Source organism: Euprymna scolopes, chromosome 8, assembly GCF_053919585.1.
Source record: "Euprymna scolopes isolate OS-2025 chromosome 8, ASM5391958v1, whole genome shotgun sequence".
NCBI lineage: Eukaryota > Metazoa > Mollusca > Cephalopoda > Sepiida > Sepiolidae > Euprymna > Euprymna scolopes.
In genome coordinates, this window is record NC_136489.1 from 20,620,783 (window position 1) to 20,636,557 (window position 15,775).

General features: G+C 34.1%; 1 protein-coding gene across 7 annotated transcripts in view; it reads left to right on the top strand.

Annotated features, from left to right (window-relative positions):
• LOC145283502 (dopamine receptor 2-like) overlaps positions 1-15,775 on the top strand; it is a 1,112,732-nt gene that overhangs the window by 258,227 nt on the left and 838,730 nt on the right. The window lies entirely within an intron of this gene.

A 15,775-nucleotide genomic window follows, 5' to 3' on the forward strand; every position in this document is an offset into this window, starting at 1 on the left:
TGTGTGCAACGATGTTCTTTTAATTTAGAACAAATAGATTTTACGTGCTTGGCAGTGTTCTTAGATAAGTATTCTATCGGAATATATTCATTAAATATCGATAATCTATTACCGAATAATCTGATGAAAACAGAATCAGGCGACTGTAACAAAAGTCAACCTATTATACATCACAAGTGAATTTGAGAAGTTTTATTACCACACATCCAGAAATACCCGACATATAAAATCAACAGTATGTATAACAGATTCGCGTTCGCAATTAACTTTTCTGTTTAAAGAACAATTCAACCATGATACTTAACTTTTGTATTTAAACTTTAATTCGAGCCATTATCACCGCACAAGTAGAAATGTCCAGCATATAAAAACAGTAGATTACTTGATATGACTGGGGTGCGTTTGAAATGATTTTTTCTATTTATAGCACAATTTAACCATGAAAATTGACTTTTAAACTTTAACTCTAGCTATAATATGAAATAATTTTATTATAAAATAATTATATATGTAGGTTTCTACAGTACAATTAATTATTAACCAAGTCACTGCAGGGGGAGGTGAAGCTTCATTCCGGTGCACCGAGATGTGATCCTAACTAGAATGAAATGATTTTATTGAAAATGGGCGATTTCATCGATTTCGATTATAATATATATATATATATATATATATATATATATATGTGTGTGTGTGGGTGTGTGTACATGTGTGTGTCTGTGTGTGTTTCTGTGTCTGTGTGTGCACACTCGTGTGTTTGAATAAAATACAGAAGGGAAAAACAATAAAACACAGAAAGAAAAACTTCAAACGATTAAAATATTTTTTTAGATTTATTGTTTTTCTGTCTTTTATCATTGTTTACATGACTTTCGCTTTTAGGATATTCTTCGTATTTTATCGTTATATATATATATATATATATATATATATATATATATATATATATATATATATATATATATAATTTTTTTTTCATTCATATATAGACATACCATTATAGGATAATAAAATATATTCAGTATTTTCAGTATTTATTAAATAGTTCTCAACACCGATTTAGCGCTTAGCAGTACAATGTGAAAAAATACGTATAGCATTTAAGCTACGCAGAAACGTTTATGTATATAGGCATCACCACTTATCAAGGCCAAGAGGCCATTGAAGGATAAGGGTAAAAGAGTGTACAGTAGAAAATTGGACAATATAGTACTCGTTAGTAAAGGAAATTCGGTAAATTTGTGAACTTATATGGAAGACCACATAAAAAACTTGTTTACGTTAGACTTGAAAACAACCATATTGTAGTCAGCTGGAAAGCAGGAAAATGGAAGACACTTCCATAGGCGTGCAGTTCTAAAAAAGAAGCTTTGTTTATGGAATCTACGTTTAGGTTTAGGCACAGATAAAGAGTGGAGGAAATAATTGATAATGTTTTCTGCTAGACAAGTGTTTCTTGTGAAAGTTTGCCGAGGAAGGGGGCGAGTGGAGCACTTGCAATGAAAATAACGATAAACAGATACAAACTCGCAACACCTCTTCTGTGACATAGAGGTTTCATGGAAGAGAAAATGACATCCCCTACGAGGCTACGAAGTCTATTTTGAACTCTATCAAGGCAGGACAAGTCCTTTCTAGCAGCTCCTGCCCAGATGTGGCAACAGTATTACATCCTTGGACGTAACCTGGCTCTTATATATAGAGAGAATTGCATCAGCAGTGAGATATCAACTGGATCGATAGAAGGATCCCACCATTTTTCTAGCGACCTTGGCAACAGATTTGATGTAGGTGTTCCATTTAAGATCAGGAGTAAAGGTCAAGTCCAGAAGCTTGTCAAAACATGAGGCATCCCCAAGAGGAGAGCCATTCATTTCAATTGATACCAGATAAGGATCAGAGTATTGATTATGTAAAGATAAACGCTTGGTTTTAGATGCATTCAATGTAACAAGCCACCTTTTTCTCCATTGTACCACTTGGTCAAGATCATGTGTGTCATGACTAAGTTGTTGGAATCCACAATAAATAGAGAAGTAGTCAACCACCTCAGAAAAAATAACCTTAGCGACACGCAATATGGTTTCCGTTCTGCTAGATCTACAGCAGATGTGCTAACGGTTATATCTCATAGGATTAACGAATCTCTCGACAAAGGTTTCCTCTCTAGGGCAATTGCTCTTGACATATCAAAGGCCTTCGATAAGGTTTGGCATAAAGGCCTACTACATAAGATTTCCAGCTACGGTATAACTGAAAATGTTTTCTCGATGATTAAATCATTTCTCTATGATAGGCTCATAAGAGTAGTGGCTGATGGGCAGAAATCAGAGGCCCACAGTATTAATGCTGGAGTCCCCCAGGGGTCCATCCTGGGCCCAACTCTCTCCCTGATCTACATCAATGATCTCCCAAAACATATACTTAAATCATTCGTTGACATTTATGCTGATGACACAACCATCTATGGTAACACATCAAAGGACGTAAATGCCAAAGTTCTCTCTAATTATCTCTCATCTGATCTTGAGCGCGTGGTTCAGTGGGGGAAGAAGTGGCTACTTACGTTTAATGCATCTAAGACCAAGCTCCTATCTCTACATCATAAACGCTCCGATCCCCATCTGGCATCAATTGAAATGGATGGCTGTCGTCTAGGGGAGGCCCCATGTTTTGATAAGCTTCTGGGTTTAATCTTTACTCCTGATCTTAAATGGAACACATACATCAAGTCTGTGGCCAAGGTTCCTGGGAAAATGGTGTGATCCTTCTACCGCTCCAGAAGATATCTCACTACTGATGCAATTCTCTACCTCTATAAAAGCCAAGTACGTCCAAAGATGGAGTACTGCTGCCATATCTGGACTGGAGCTTCAAAAATCAGCCTATCTTGCCTTGACAAAGTACAAGATAGACTTCGTGGCTTAGTGGGGGATGCTCTCTTCTCTTCCCTGCAACCTCTCTCCCACAGAAGAGACGTTGCGAGCTTGTCTTTGTTTTATCGTTATTTCCATGACAAGTGCTCGTCCGAGCTCCAACCTATGGTCCCCCTTCGCCAATCCTTCATGATAAACACCCGTCTAGCAAAAACCACTCTCAGTAATTTCCCCCACTCTTTATCTGTGCCTAAATCAAAACGTAGATTCCGTGAACATAACTTTTTTCTGAGAAGTGCACGCCTGTGGAATTCTTTTCCGTTTGCCTGTTTCCGACTTGACTACAACTTGGACGTCTTCAAGTCCAACATAAACAAATTCCTGATTAATCGCCCCCACAAGTAAGACACTTTATCAAATCTCCAATACCAACTATTACTACGATATTATCCCATATATTATTGTACACAAAATAACCCTTATCCCCGAGTGGCTTACGGGCCTTGATAAGTGGGGATCCCCATGTAAAAAAAAAAAACATTATACTTCTGGCAAAGTAAATAATAGTTTCGTGCGTATATAAATAGATATATGTTGCGGTTTACATTAAATACATTGGCAGAAAGTGATGCAGGTAGATTCATAGCATTTTTTACATGGTAGTCAAAACTTATTAAGGCCCGGAAGCCACTCAGGGGTAAGGGATATTGCGAGTACAGTAATCAATGGGATAATACTGTAGTAATCGTTAGTAATGGATATTTGATAAAGTGTCTTACTTAAGGGGCTGTTTATCAGGAATTTGTTTATGTTGGACTTGGAAACATCCAAGATGTAGTCAGGTGGGAAACAGGCAAAAGGAAGAGCGTTCCACAGGCGTGCACTTCTAAGAAAGAAGCTTTGTTCATGGAATCTACGTTTTGATTTAGGAACAGATAAAGAATGGGGACAATTATAGACTTCCGTTCGATATATATATATATATATATATATATATATATATATATATATATATATATATGCGTGTGTGTGTATGTGTGTGTGTGTGTGTGGGATGAATGGTAACATATAAATAATAATATACCTTTATAGTTATGTACTATATATCATATATACATATACGTATATATATATATTTGTAAATTTATTTTTCTTTTAAGCATATTCCATTACATAAAATAGACGTTTTTGTCTATTAATTCTATTTTTGATTCTTTCCAACTTCCGAATAACGGTCTTTACTTCTAGCAGGTATTGGCTGATGTAATCGCTATGTTTGTCGTAAGTCCGAGTACTTTCCAATCTTTCTGCACTCTATCGTCTGGGATAATTCAACTGTGTATATTTTTTCATTTGTGAATTATTTTAATAACTTTACAAACATTTCAGAACTATGTAATATTGGTAAATATACACTATATATATATATATATTATATATATATATATTATATATATATATTATATATATATATTATATATATATTATATATATATATATATATATATATATAATTGCTAAAAGAACTATCCGTAGATTAAAGCACGAAGATAAAATATTTTCTTTAGGCTATTGTAATGTTTATTTAGATACAGAGACATTACATGTCAATATATAATTCTCGAGATTACATTAAGGCAAAATAAATACTTATACGTGCAATTATCTCATAAAATTACGAACATAAAGTCTGGCTGAAATATCGATTACGTAGAATATATCAAATCTTGTATCGAAATTCAATTAAATTTTGAAACAAATTTATAACGTATAAACAAGTAAAATAATTTTTTCCGTGATAGAATAAACGTTTTTGTTAATATAAAAATAATTATACCTTAATGCTCGTCATTACTCCGCCATATTGGAATCGGCTGCAAATTAGTTATTTCATAAAAGAGAACCAACGAACGTTCATGTTTCATAATTTATTGACAACAGAACTACAAAGATTCTTTATCTTTGAGTCAAAAGAAAATTGCAAGCAGGAATTTCCGACATTTACCTAGTAATTGCGATGTGTTGCTGAAAGAGAACCGTAGTCCTATCGTGTAATGGCATCTTGGTATTAGATGGAAAACATGAGAAATAATTACATCATTATTTTTTTAGAAACCTTCTCATCCAAATACCTCTTTGAATGTATTATGCATTTTGGTTCCATTGCCTCCATATAAAGACGGCATGAGTATTGCAGATTAAGACGGTGTATTTGTACAGTTAGGTGATTTAGGCAATCTGAAGACCTGCTGATCATGGGGTAAGATTGCATATTTATATTGACTTTCATACTTAACTATTGATAATTATGAGAAACATTGTTAATTCTTGCGTTTGGTTTTCCTTTGAGAGGACAAGATTGATTTAGCAAACAACCATTATTTGGCAATATGACGCATACAAGAAAAGCTGATGATCAATGATAAACACCGAACAGGCAAATTGATAGATTGTGCTTATGATTAATAGATATGGAAGCCTCCGTTCGGTCTCGAAATACAATGGATAGCACCTGTAAGGGTAGTTGCGCGTGTAATTGTCAAGCACTCTTGATTCCAGTGGTAAGTAGAGGTCGACTACGATTTATATGCATTGATCTTTCACACTTGAGATTTCCTACAGCAGCTAGCTGATAATTTTTGTAACACACACTATATATATACATATACATATATATATATATTAGTGATGAGATGATACTAATATAATACACACACACACACACATATATATATATGGGTGTGTGTGTATATATATATATATATATGTATATATATATATATATATATATATATATATATATATATATATATATATATATATATACTTGTACTTTTTTGTAGAAAAATAAATCCCATACAGTGCTCTATTATTAGGGGAAAAAAACCTTTCTCGAAATAAGAGCAATATATTTTTTCTTTTTTGTATAATATATACAGGAATTTACATCGGTAGTCGGTACCGACGGTTTCAAGCCCGGTAGTTGAGGACTGCTCTTAATGTCCGCCTCAGGCTCTCTTCAGCCGACTCTCCGGTTAAAGACAGATGAGAGTCGGCTGAAGAGAGCCTGAGGCGGACATTAAGAGCAGTCCTCAACTACCGGGCTTGAAACCGTCGGTACCGACTACCGATGTAAATTCCTGTATATATTATACAATATATATATATATATATACAGTGTGTGTGTGTTACAAAAATTAGTTAGTTGCTGTAGGAAATCTCAAGTTTGAATGATCAATGCGGAGCAGAACACATATGAGGATGGAAGGAAAGTATCCAACACAAAATTAGTTCAATCTATATAATTATAAAACTGAAATAACTTTGTAACAGTTGTTTCGGCTTACGCCTTCCGGTGTCGCATGCGTACATAAGCATAAACCCATAACAGTGTAAACAAATAAACAGAAATCGCTACTTTTGCAGAATTTTACCTGCGCACTTTAATATTAACGTCATTATTAATAAATTATTATTTAACATGGGAAGGGTAGGGAGATTTTGCATTCTGTATTAAAACTATACTGTCGCAATCAACGCGAAAATAAAACATATTGTTTTACTGTGTACGTTTTTAGCGTCCCAATTTTGGTTCGCGTTTAAATTATCCAAATAAACAATTTTAAATACTTTCTGCATTTTTTTAAATCATGCTTTTTTTATTACGTTTAAGTTATTTTAACGCAATTTTCTTACAAAAAATTAACTTTAATCCTTTGACAATCCATAAGAGTATTTTACAACGGCGATTTACCCACCGCCTTCCGTTTATTTTAATTTATTCTTCATTTTTTAATACACCTTTCTTAAAAACATTCATACATTTTCTTCTACACTACCATCATAAATAAATAACCCCGAAAATATATTTTTTTAAATTTGCGTTACAAATAAATAATCAACGCAAAAATAAAACGTATTGTTTTACTGTGTACGTTTTCAGCGTCCCAATTTATTTTTCGCGTTTAAATTATCCAAATAAATTGTTAATTCTTTCTACTTATTTTTTTACATCGTTCATTTCCGCATTGTCTTGATTTGTTTTATTGGCCTTATTATTAACATATAAATAAATATTTGACCCAATGGGTCTTGAATGTTTGTTTATGATAAATGAAATAAAGTTACATTTTATTTTCCTTTCTATTTAAAAAGCCATTCTTAGCATGGTGACTGGTATATACATTCTGAGATTACAGTGAGGATGTCTGCTGTGGAACGCACTTGCCTAAATCCATATTGTTGGTCAGTCAGAAGTTTAGCATCTATATAGTGATGGACTAGAGCTTGGTTAATTATGGTCTCAAATATTTTGTCGAAAAGTGGGAGAATGCTAATAGGGCGATAATTTACTGGGTCAGTTCTTTCGCCAGAATTCTTGAAAACTGGTACTACAGAAGCAGTTTTCCAGCAGGCAGGAAAGCAAGCTTCATTAAGGCATTTTTTGTAGTTTGGAGAAAACTGGAGCTACTTCGGCGGCACACGTTTTTAATAGCACAGCTGGGATGAGATCAGGTCCACATGCTTTTGAAGTGTCAAGCTTTCTTATGATAGCATGCACCTGAGAAGGGGTGATTTTCAGATCGTCTAGTGTGGCGTATGTCGGCAAAGGAAAGTCAGGGAAAGGGTGGTTAGCAGAGTCAAGTGTGGAGTTCGAGGCAAACTATTTTCTTTATGTCACAAGTGTCACGCTCATACATTAATTCCACAGCTAATATAACATACTGACCCAACGGGCCACGGGTAGTCTAGTCTCATTATAAATTTTATTTCGGCCTTGTGACGAGAGTAACAAGTCAAGTTTTCAAAGTCTATTATTTGGGTTTAAACCAATGTATACTGAGAGTTGACTCAATTACTGTTAGATTTGTTTCTTTTTAATACTCATATGAATATAGATAAATATATGTGTGTGTTTGTGTGTGTGTGTGTGTGTGTGTGTTTATGTGCGCGCGTATGTGTGTTTAGATCTATGGATTCTATTCGTAAAATTATCATTGATTCGGCACGTTACATAAACACCATATGTTTACATTGCTGAAAAACATTTGGATCCAACAATGGCCAGCAAACTATCTAAGCGATACTATTTACTTTGGCTTTATCCGTTCTTTAAAACAAAACGGGGACCTTAGCGAGTTTTTCGATAAACATTGATTTCAAAATTGCTCGTTTGATCTGTGAAAATGCTTTCGTCGATTGCCAAGTATTTGTTTTTAATGTTTACTATTTGCTATATTCTTTCAGTTTTTGCTATGCGTGCTGAATAATTCATACCATAAAAATTATCTCAGGGAATTATATTACGGCACGAGTTCATGACACTAAGATTTTCAAGGAAGATATATTTCATTCCAAATTTTAGGTTCTCCGTAAATAGCAATATACGTCGCTTTCCACAAAAGACAAACTATTGATGTAGAATTCACACACACACACACACACACACATACATACACACACATACACACACACACATATATATATATATATATATATATAGTTGCAAAGAAAAAAAAGAGTACACAAAACCTCAGCTCACTGCATCAGCGTCGTCCATCGATGCTTTCCGTAAACTCGTTTTCACGTCTGTCCCAATCTGCTCCAGTGGCTCCTTTTTATAAAAGGCAGAGTCCTCCAAATTTGTATATGTGCGCGAGAGCACACGAGATTCTGCGAGACTGCATTGTTATAAAAAGCCGCAGACGCCATCTTGGACACTGTTTAGCATCATGACGTTACGTCGGAAAAGCGCACACCTAGGCCGTCTAAGAGGTAAGTCTGCGTTCCCACAATTTCCGCCACAATATATATATATATATATATATATATATATATATATAGTATTACCTGATATACGCAATGGTAAACTTCAATCTAATATAAATACCAGTATTTATATATAGATAATTTAATTCCAACCGAATAAAAAAAGCTCAATACGCAATAGAGAGTAGAGCTTATTATAAGAGATGTTCGGAATGTAGCTATGATCCACTTTCTACTCTCTAATAGAATACATGCATAATATCTCCATTGAAGGAAGCTTACAAAAGCAAAGCTTCTCTCTCTCTCTCGCTCTTTCTCTCTCCCTCTCTCTCTCTCTCTCTCTCTCTGCCTATTCTCCTTCTATCAGTTAAAGAAAATGAAGGGAAACGTTTGATCAGTTCATCCATTACATGGTACTATGTCTTACTTTCTTGCGCAATATCCTGAGAGTAACGTAGCTCGAGTCTAAATTTTATTGAAATTTATATCTTTTAGCTTCGATTGACTTTACGTGTAATTTTCTACTTTTCAATATCACCTACACACACCCGCATCACTAAACCGCTAAATATGTCTACATTGGTTAATCCTGACTTTATCCGTGATATTGGACGTCGGTAGAGAAAAAAAAACGAGCGATGGGTTGGTAAGCTTTCGCTGCAGAAACAACATTAAGCGACTCGATATGAAGATCTTATAAGAACGAAATATCATTACCGCCAAGAGAACATCCAGCATAAATAGAGTTCAACTAATCTGCAGTTCTTCAAAATAATCTCTTTTTTAAAACCTGTTTTACAACATCAACATTTTTTTATCCTGCTCCGAAAATCTAGGTCCTGGATATGACCTTAAACTATATCCAGTGGTGAGGCTCCAGCTTGCGGGATTTGGGGAGTGTGGAACCACCCTTTAATTGCCAATGCTCCCAGGTCAACTCTGACCCGGAGTGGTAGTACCTGTTAGGGTCCCAACTGTGGGTTAAATAGAAACAGACTTGAAAACAACAAATATATTCTATTAAAAAAAATTTTTATAAAATCTTTGAATTCAGCATTAAATAACCTGGAAAGGGTTGATATGCTGTAAAACAAAAACAGCCAAAACCAAACCAAACCCACTTAAAATCTAATATATAAAGTGCTATATGTCTGTCGCTCTGCATGTCTGCTTATTTTCAAACTCTATTTCTTCCGACACGAAAATTCGCAGAGTGGCGCTAGGGGGCTTCAAATGATTGGATTTGTTACGGATCGTTCTTTTATGTGTTTTTAGTTGGTTAAAATACTTTTTAACGGTGAAAAAAGTGGGTCGAAATTGAGAAATCGTTATACATTTTGTGCATTCATCTTTGTTTATTTTTTATTTTTAATCATTTCATATCCATGTTACGTTTACGCACCAGCTTTGAATGCTACAGTTTTGCTTTCGGTTTCGATTTTTGCTGATGGCACCCAAATACTTTTTTTTTAACTTTTGAAATCACGACACTATAATATATATGAAACCTGGACAAATTAAAATATTATATTGAGACGTATTTTAAAACCAGAAAAGGCCTGGCGCCCCCTGGCGCTAGTTTTAAATAATAAATATTGTAGACTTTGTTAAATAATTGTCTCCACAGTATATTCGTTATCAGTTTGTCCGACAATTATCTACGACGAACAAGTATACTAATATATAACTGTCAGGATAATATGAAACCTTTTGTTTTCACATCATTTAGACGTAGATGACGATATGGATACTTGTAAGTCCTTTCATTCAGTGTTACTTTCTTACATATGGTTTATCGCAGATTACAATGTTTATTTGTTTATAATCCATATGGGTAAAAAGAGAGACTTGGAGATAGGGTGGAGCAGAAAGAGATTAAAGAACCTGCTGCCTACCAATTGGCTTTTCGTCAAACAATAACTTTTCACGTTGCTTATTGTTGATGCATAATATATTTTGGCACGGATTCGTATGGTTTATATTTTCTTTAAATTCATATATCCTCTTACTGTCCACTCTCAATATATATATGTATGTTAGTATGTGTGTATATATATATATATATATGTGTGTGTGTGTGTTTCGGTACTTTTCGATATTCTCCTCTTTTTCCCCTCTACATTCACAACAGCTGGCACTGCTATGTCAATGATTATTGCCTTGTGTTCATTTTATGCCCGCAAGACTAAATCTCCTGATATTATCACATTGGATTATCATATCCTACAACGATTTTATATTATCACTCTCCTTTTGGAACATGCTCGTACCATTTCTTTTTTTACTTTATTCCAACCCTCTTTTCTTGCAAAGATCCCAATGGACCTATCTTGTGATACTGTTGCGTCGTCTCTTGTATTCCTTTTGAGCTAACTTCTCGCAACTACTGACGAGATGTTTGTACATTCTCACCTAATTGTCCACAGAGTCGACATAGGGGACTTTTAGCCGTTTTATCAATGTGGTAATGCACATATTTTGTCCTGGGCGCTTGTGCAGCACATATTAAGGCTTCTGTCACATTATGACAACCATCGCTAGGCTTTTCTCTTGTTTACTCCCTCTGATAGATCGCTACTGAACTGGCCATGCATGTTCCTCCTAATCTATTTGGCTTTCATTCTGTTCATTTATTGCCTTAAATTGCTTGCCTCCTACTAGTTCGCTCTCTTACAATTGTTCAAATTTTGACATTACCCTTACAGGCTTTTCTTTACAGTTATTGACAAACTTTCAGACTATTTTCCTCTTCTTTTACACATCGTTTTACATCTTTTTTATTGTTTTGTCAGTTTTTTTCACAGATACCCTATTTATATAACTCGTTCATCGTTTTTCTTGTCTTTCTCTCTCTATCTTTCAGCTCATCGAAATATAGCTACTGTCTATGTGTTTACTGCGGATATTTTGTTTTTCCCATTCAATCTTAACCTAATAGTTTTCTCTTGTATTGTTTTTCTGTCATTTCCTTCATTTCAGCTTCTTTTATTTGATCTAATTCCACAATTCCTAAGTAAGTGTATCCGTTTTTCCAACCGTTTTCATCATTTCCCATTTAAAAAACTTTTATTCTTTTACTTTGAACAATTTTTCTAGTTGTTTTAATTTCAAGGCAACTCCCATGCATATGTCGTTACTGGACATTTTGAGTAGGATTTTTTCCCATGCGATCATCAAAGAATTATATTTGGGAAAATCTGTTGTGTTCTCTTTTCTAAGTGACAAGTCTTCTTAAATTTCCAGTACTCACCACCTCTTCCGGTAACCTTAGTAAATTATTTTGCATAATCACAATAGACGTTAACCATTGATATCTTGTTGGCAGCAATCATTGCTCTTCATTGGAATTTTGATGTCAATAAGCCTCTACAAGATCCCAGACATCTTCTCACTCATCCAGTACAGGGGTTCCTTCAGTTTTTGACAGATTATGGATACCCACGTAGGGGTGCCTGCGCTTGAATCTTTTTTTAAAAATTTGTAGCAGTAGCTGCGCAATCTTCAACCATAACTCTTCTTAGTCAACATTATTGAATACCAGTGGCAAGTGAAGTGTATGGACATCACGACTGCAAACAAATGCCGAGATAAGAGGAGAGCACATACAGGGCCTAGAATTTCCAAATGGTCACCCATCTGGTACTAACCAGGCTCAACGTTGCGTAACTTCGGTGATCTGACGAGAACCGGTGTGTCAACGCGATTATACCGTATACTCATCCAGTAGACATATAATTAATGCTTTCCTATCGTGGTCTTTCAATCCTCCTTGACCCTTCTCGATTATTTGGTGTGGTGCCAGTTTATGCCTACACTACAATCTTGGAGAGGGGGTGGGGATTAACTTACAATTATGCAGTTTCCGGTTGCTTCATTTCGTTTGGTGTTTCTTTGTGTTTCACTTCTGTAGCAGTTTCTCTATGTTCAGCTTGTGCCTGCAGCTCATGTAAATCATTCTCCGTATTCAAGTGTTTTTTTCTTAATATCTCTGCATTTTTCATTATTAATATTCGTTGTATCATTTCTGACATCCCTTTTATTCCAATCACTCCCATTCTTTTTTCGAGGTGTTTTGGTATTGCTCCTAATGCTCCTAATATTATTGGTATAATGTTGACTTTCTTAATCTTTTATATTCCTTTCAGCTCTCTGGCCAGTTCCGTGTATTTGTTCCGCTTTTCTGTCTCCTTGATATTCACTCTGTGGTCCGCTGGGAAAGTCGAAATCTACAATCTGACAGGATTTTACTTATTCTTAACGATTGTGATATCCGACTAACTGCAGTCCACCGGGTGGAACCAACACATGCCTTCCAGCAGTGACATAGTTTATAACACATTGAAGTCTACATTGCACTCAAGAGAACCTACTGTTGATTTATAACATTATTTTTATATGATTGTTTGAATTAAAGTTTAACATTCAAAAGCTAAGTATAATATTTCAGTTTTTCCCTAAACAGAAAAATTCATTTCTAATGTGGCTTTATCTTACTAAAGAAATTACTGTTGAATTAAATGTTTGAAATGCAAAAATCAAGTGTCACAGTTCAATTGTGATCTAAACAGAAACGTTCATTTCGATCACGTCCTTATCTTACCAAAGAACTTACTGTTGATTTTATACGCCGCGTCCTTCTGCTTGCGCGGTGATAAAACTTCCCGAAAGCAATTTTGATGTTAGGTTTTATAAGGTGTACATGTTCAAAATCAAAGTGTTCCTTCTTAAATCGGATTTTTCGATTATACATTATCAATTTTTGATATTTATCAGAAGCAGTCCGATATAAAATCTATTTAAGAACACTCCCAGACACATAAAATATATTTGTGCGCAATTTCATAAAATAGGCCCAACTGTTTCGGTATGTATAGGAAAGTAACTCAGACACACACACACACAGACAAAATGCCTTTCATAATATGTATTTTTACTCGCGTTCACTCATAGCAAGGCATATCGCAATTTGAGCGTAAGTGGTACTATTTGAGACCAGACGTAGCAAAGATTAACAAGATGTTAGTGCACATTACATTTAAACTTTAAAACGAATATATATATATATATATATATATATATATATATATATATATATATATATATATATATATATATATATATAGCTAAAACATAGCAGAATAAATTTAAACAATTGAAGTTAACAACTTTGGTTGGTACTATCCTCGTTATAAGGATTCTGATACTTTATACGTGTTTTCAATAATAATAATAATAAAAATTACTGTATATATAACTAGAGAATTCTAACCAAAAGTTAAAAGAAATTTTACTCGCGTTATATCATTCTAAAAATAAATGAAAACTAAGATTTAATTCTTTATTTGGACGCTGTATACAAAGACATACCAATCATTAGGCACTCAAGCGATCATTATGTTGGTTTCAGAAGAAAAAGGCCAACGTGGTTCACGATCATGGCCAGACAAAAGCATTAGGGACTGTGTAAGCTTACGTATACATTACAAAACTTTTACTTAGCGTTAAACCTTTTGTTTTCACTTCTTTTTTTGTGTTCGCTGTGTGAGAAACCGCAATGCAATGCTACTAAACATAGATACACGTATACAAAACAAAAGTATTCTTTAAAATGGTAGGCGTCGTCCAGTATGTTTAGAGTGGGCAGTTGCCAGACTATTACCATATGAGGAGCATATGTGTATACATTCAGATGAGATAAGCAATAGGAAATAAACTGCGAAACACTAATGCAATACACTGTATACAGCCAAACAGCTGCCTTTAATAGTTTAAAGAGAAAACTTAACCTTTATCATTTATACGTATCGTATAATGAATATATATATATATATATATATATATATATATATATATATATATATATATATATATATATATATATATATATATATATTAGTGTCGGGAGGATTAATCCGAATCGGGAATCGGAAAAATGGGAACATTTTGGGTATGGGAATCGGTATCGGAAACAGATTCATTTGTGCATATTTTCCGATGCCAAAAACGATTCCTTTTTAATTGTCTATTTTATCTGAATGTGTTTAAAGCAACATTTTTATTTTTCTAGTAATAATTATACAATAATAAATGTTTAATTATTTTTAACTACTTGTGAAACTAAAATCAATAGATGATCGATATTTCTTTCGTTTAAGAAAATATCACCACGTTTAGTATGCGTTTCTACGGTAATCGGAGAAGAAGTAAAATCTCTACAGTTGAATATTTGGAAATTTAGAAAGACTCGGAATCGGGATCGGTAATTGTATCGGAATCGGAGGTTTATTACAGAATCGGTAATTGTATCGAACTCAGGAAAAATATCAGAATAGTCCCATCACTATATATATATATATATATATATATATATATATATATATATATATATATATATATATACAGTCCTGGTCAACATCATACGACCACTTAAGAAAGTAAGCGTTTACGCATAATATCAAATTTTTAATCAAACAAATAGTTGAAACCATTGCCAAAAGGGAAAATATGATAGAAAAAATGAAATCTCCTTCATTCGAAACCTTAACCCTAATCTAATAATTATTTTTAAAAATGTAAAAACACCGTATGAAAACAACGGTAGCAAACAAATACTGGGAACCCAAGGAAAACGGATGTTCGCCGGTAGTCGAATGGAAAATAGTAAGGCAAGCAAACACATGTGGAGACCTAGACGATCCATGTAGATTATGCCTTCATGGAAAATGTGCTATCCTATACTTTAAAGACGCCCAACATCTATTAAACTGTAGGAGAGAAATAGCGAACAATTGTGTTAACAGGATAAAATTTACTCTAGGATAGAGATACAAAATAATTTTAAAACTAACATAAACAATAGAAAATAAACAAATAAAATAAACATGCATATACATGAATTATCGCACATGTATATGCATACATATATATATATATATAAACTAACATATATAAAAAAAACTTAACCTAGATTTAAAACAGGTCAAGACACTAGATATCTACGCTAAATAGCACACACACAAAGGAACGGGTCAACCGGAGGTCAAATGGGTATATGTCTTGTAAGTGTCTGCTCATTGGCTGCTTAGAAAGGTCGCGGTGCATACTAGGAAGCTGACTGGCTAACTAAAAAC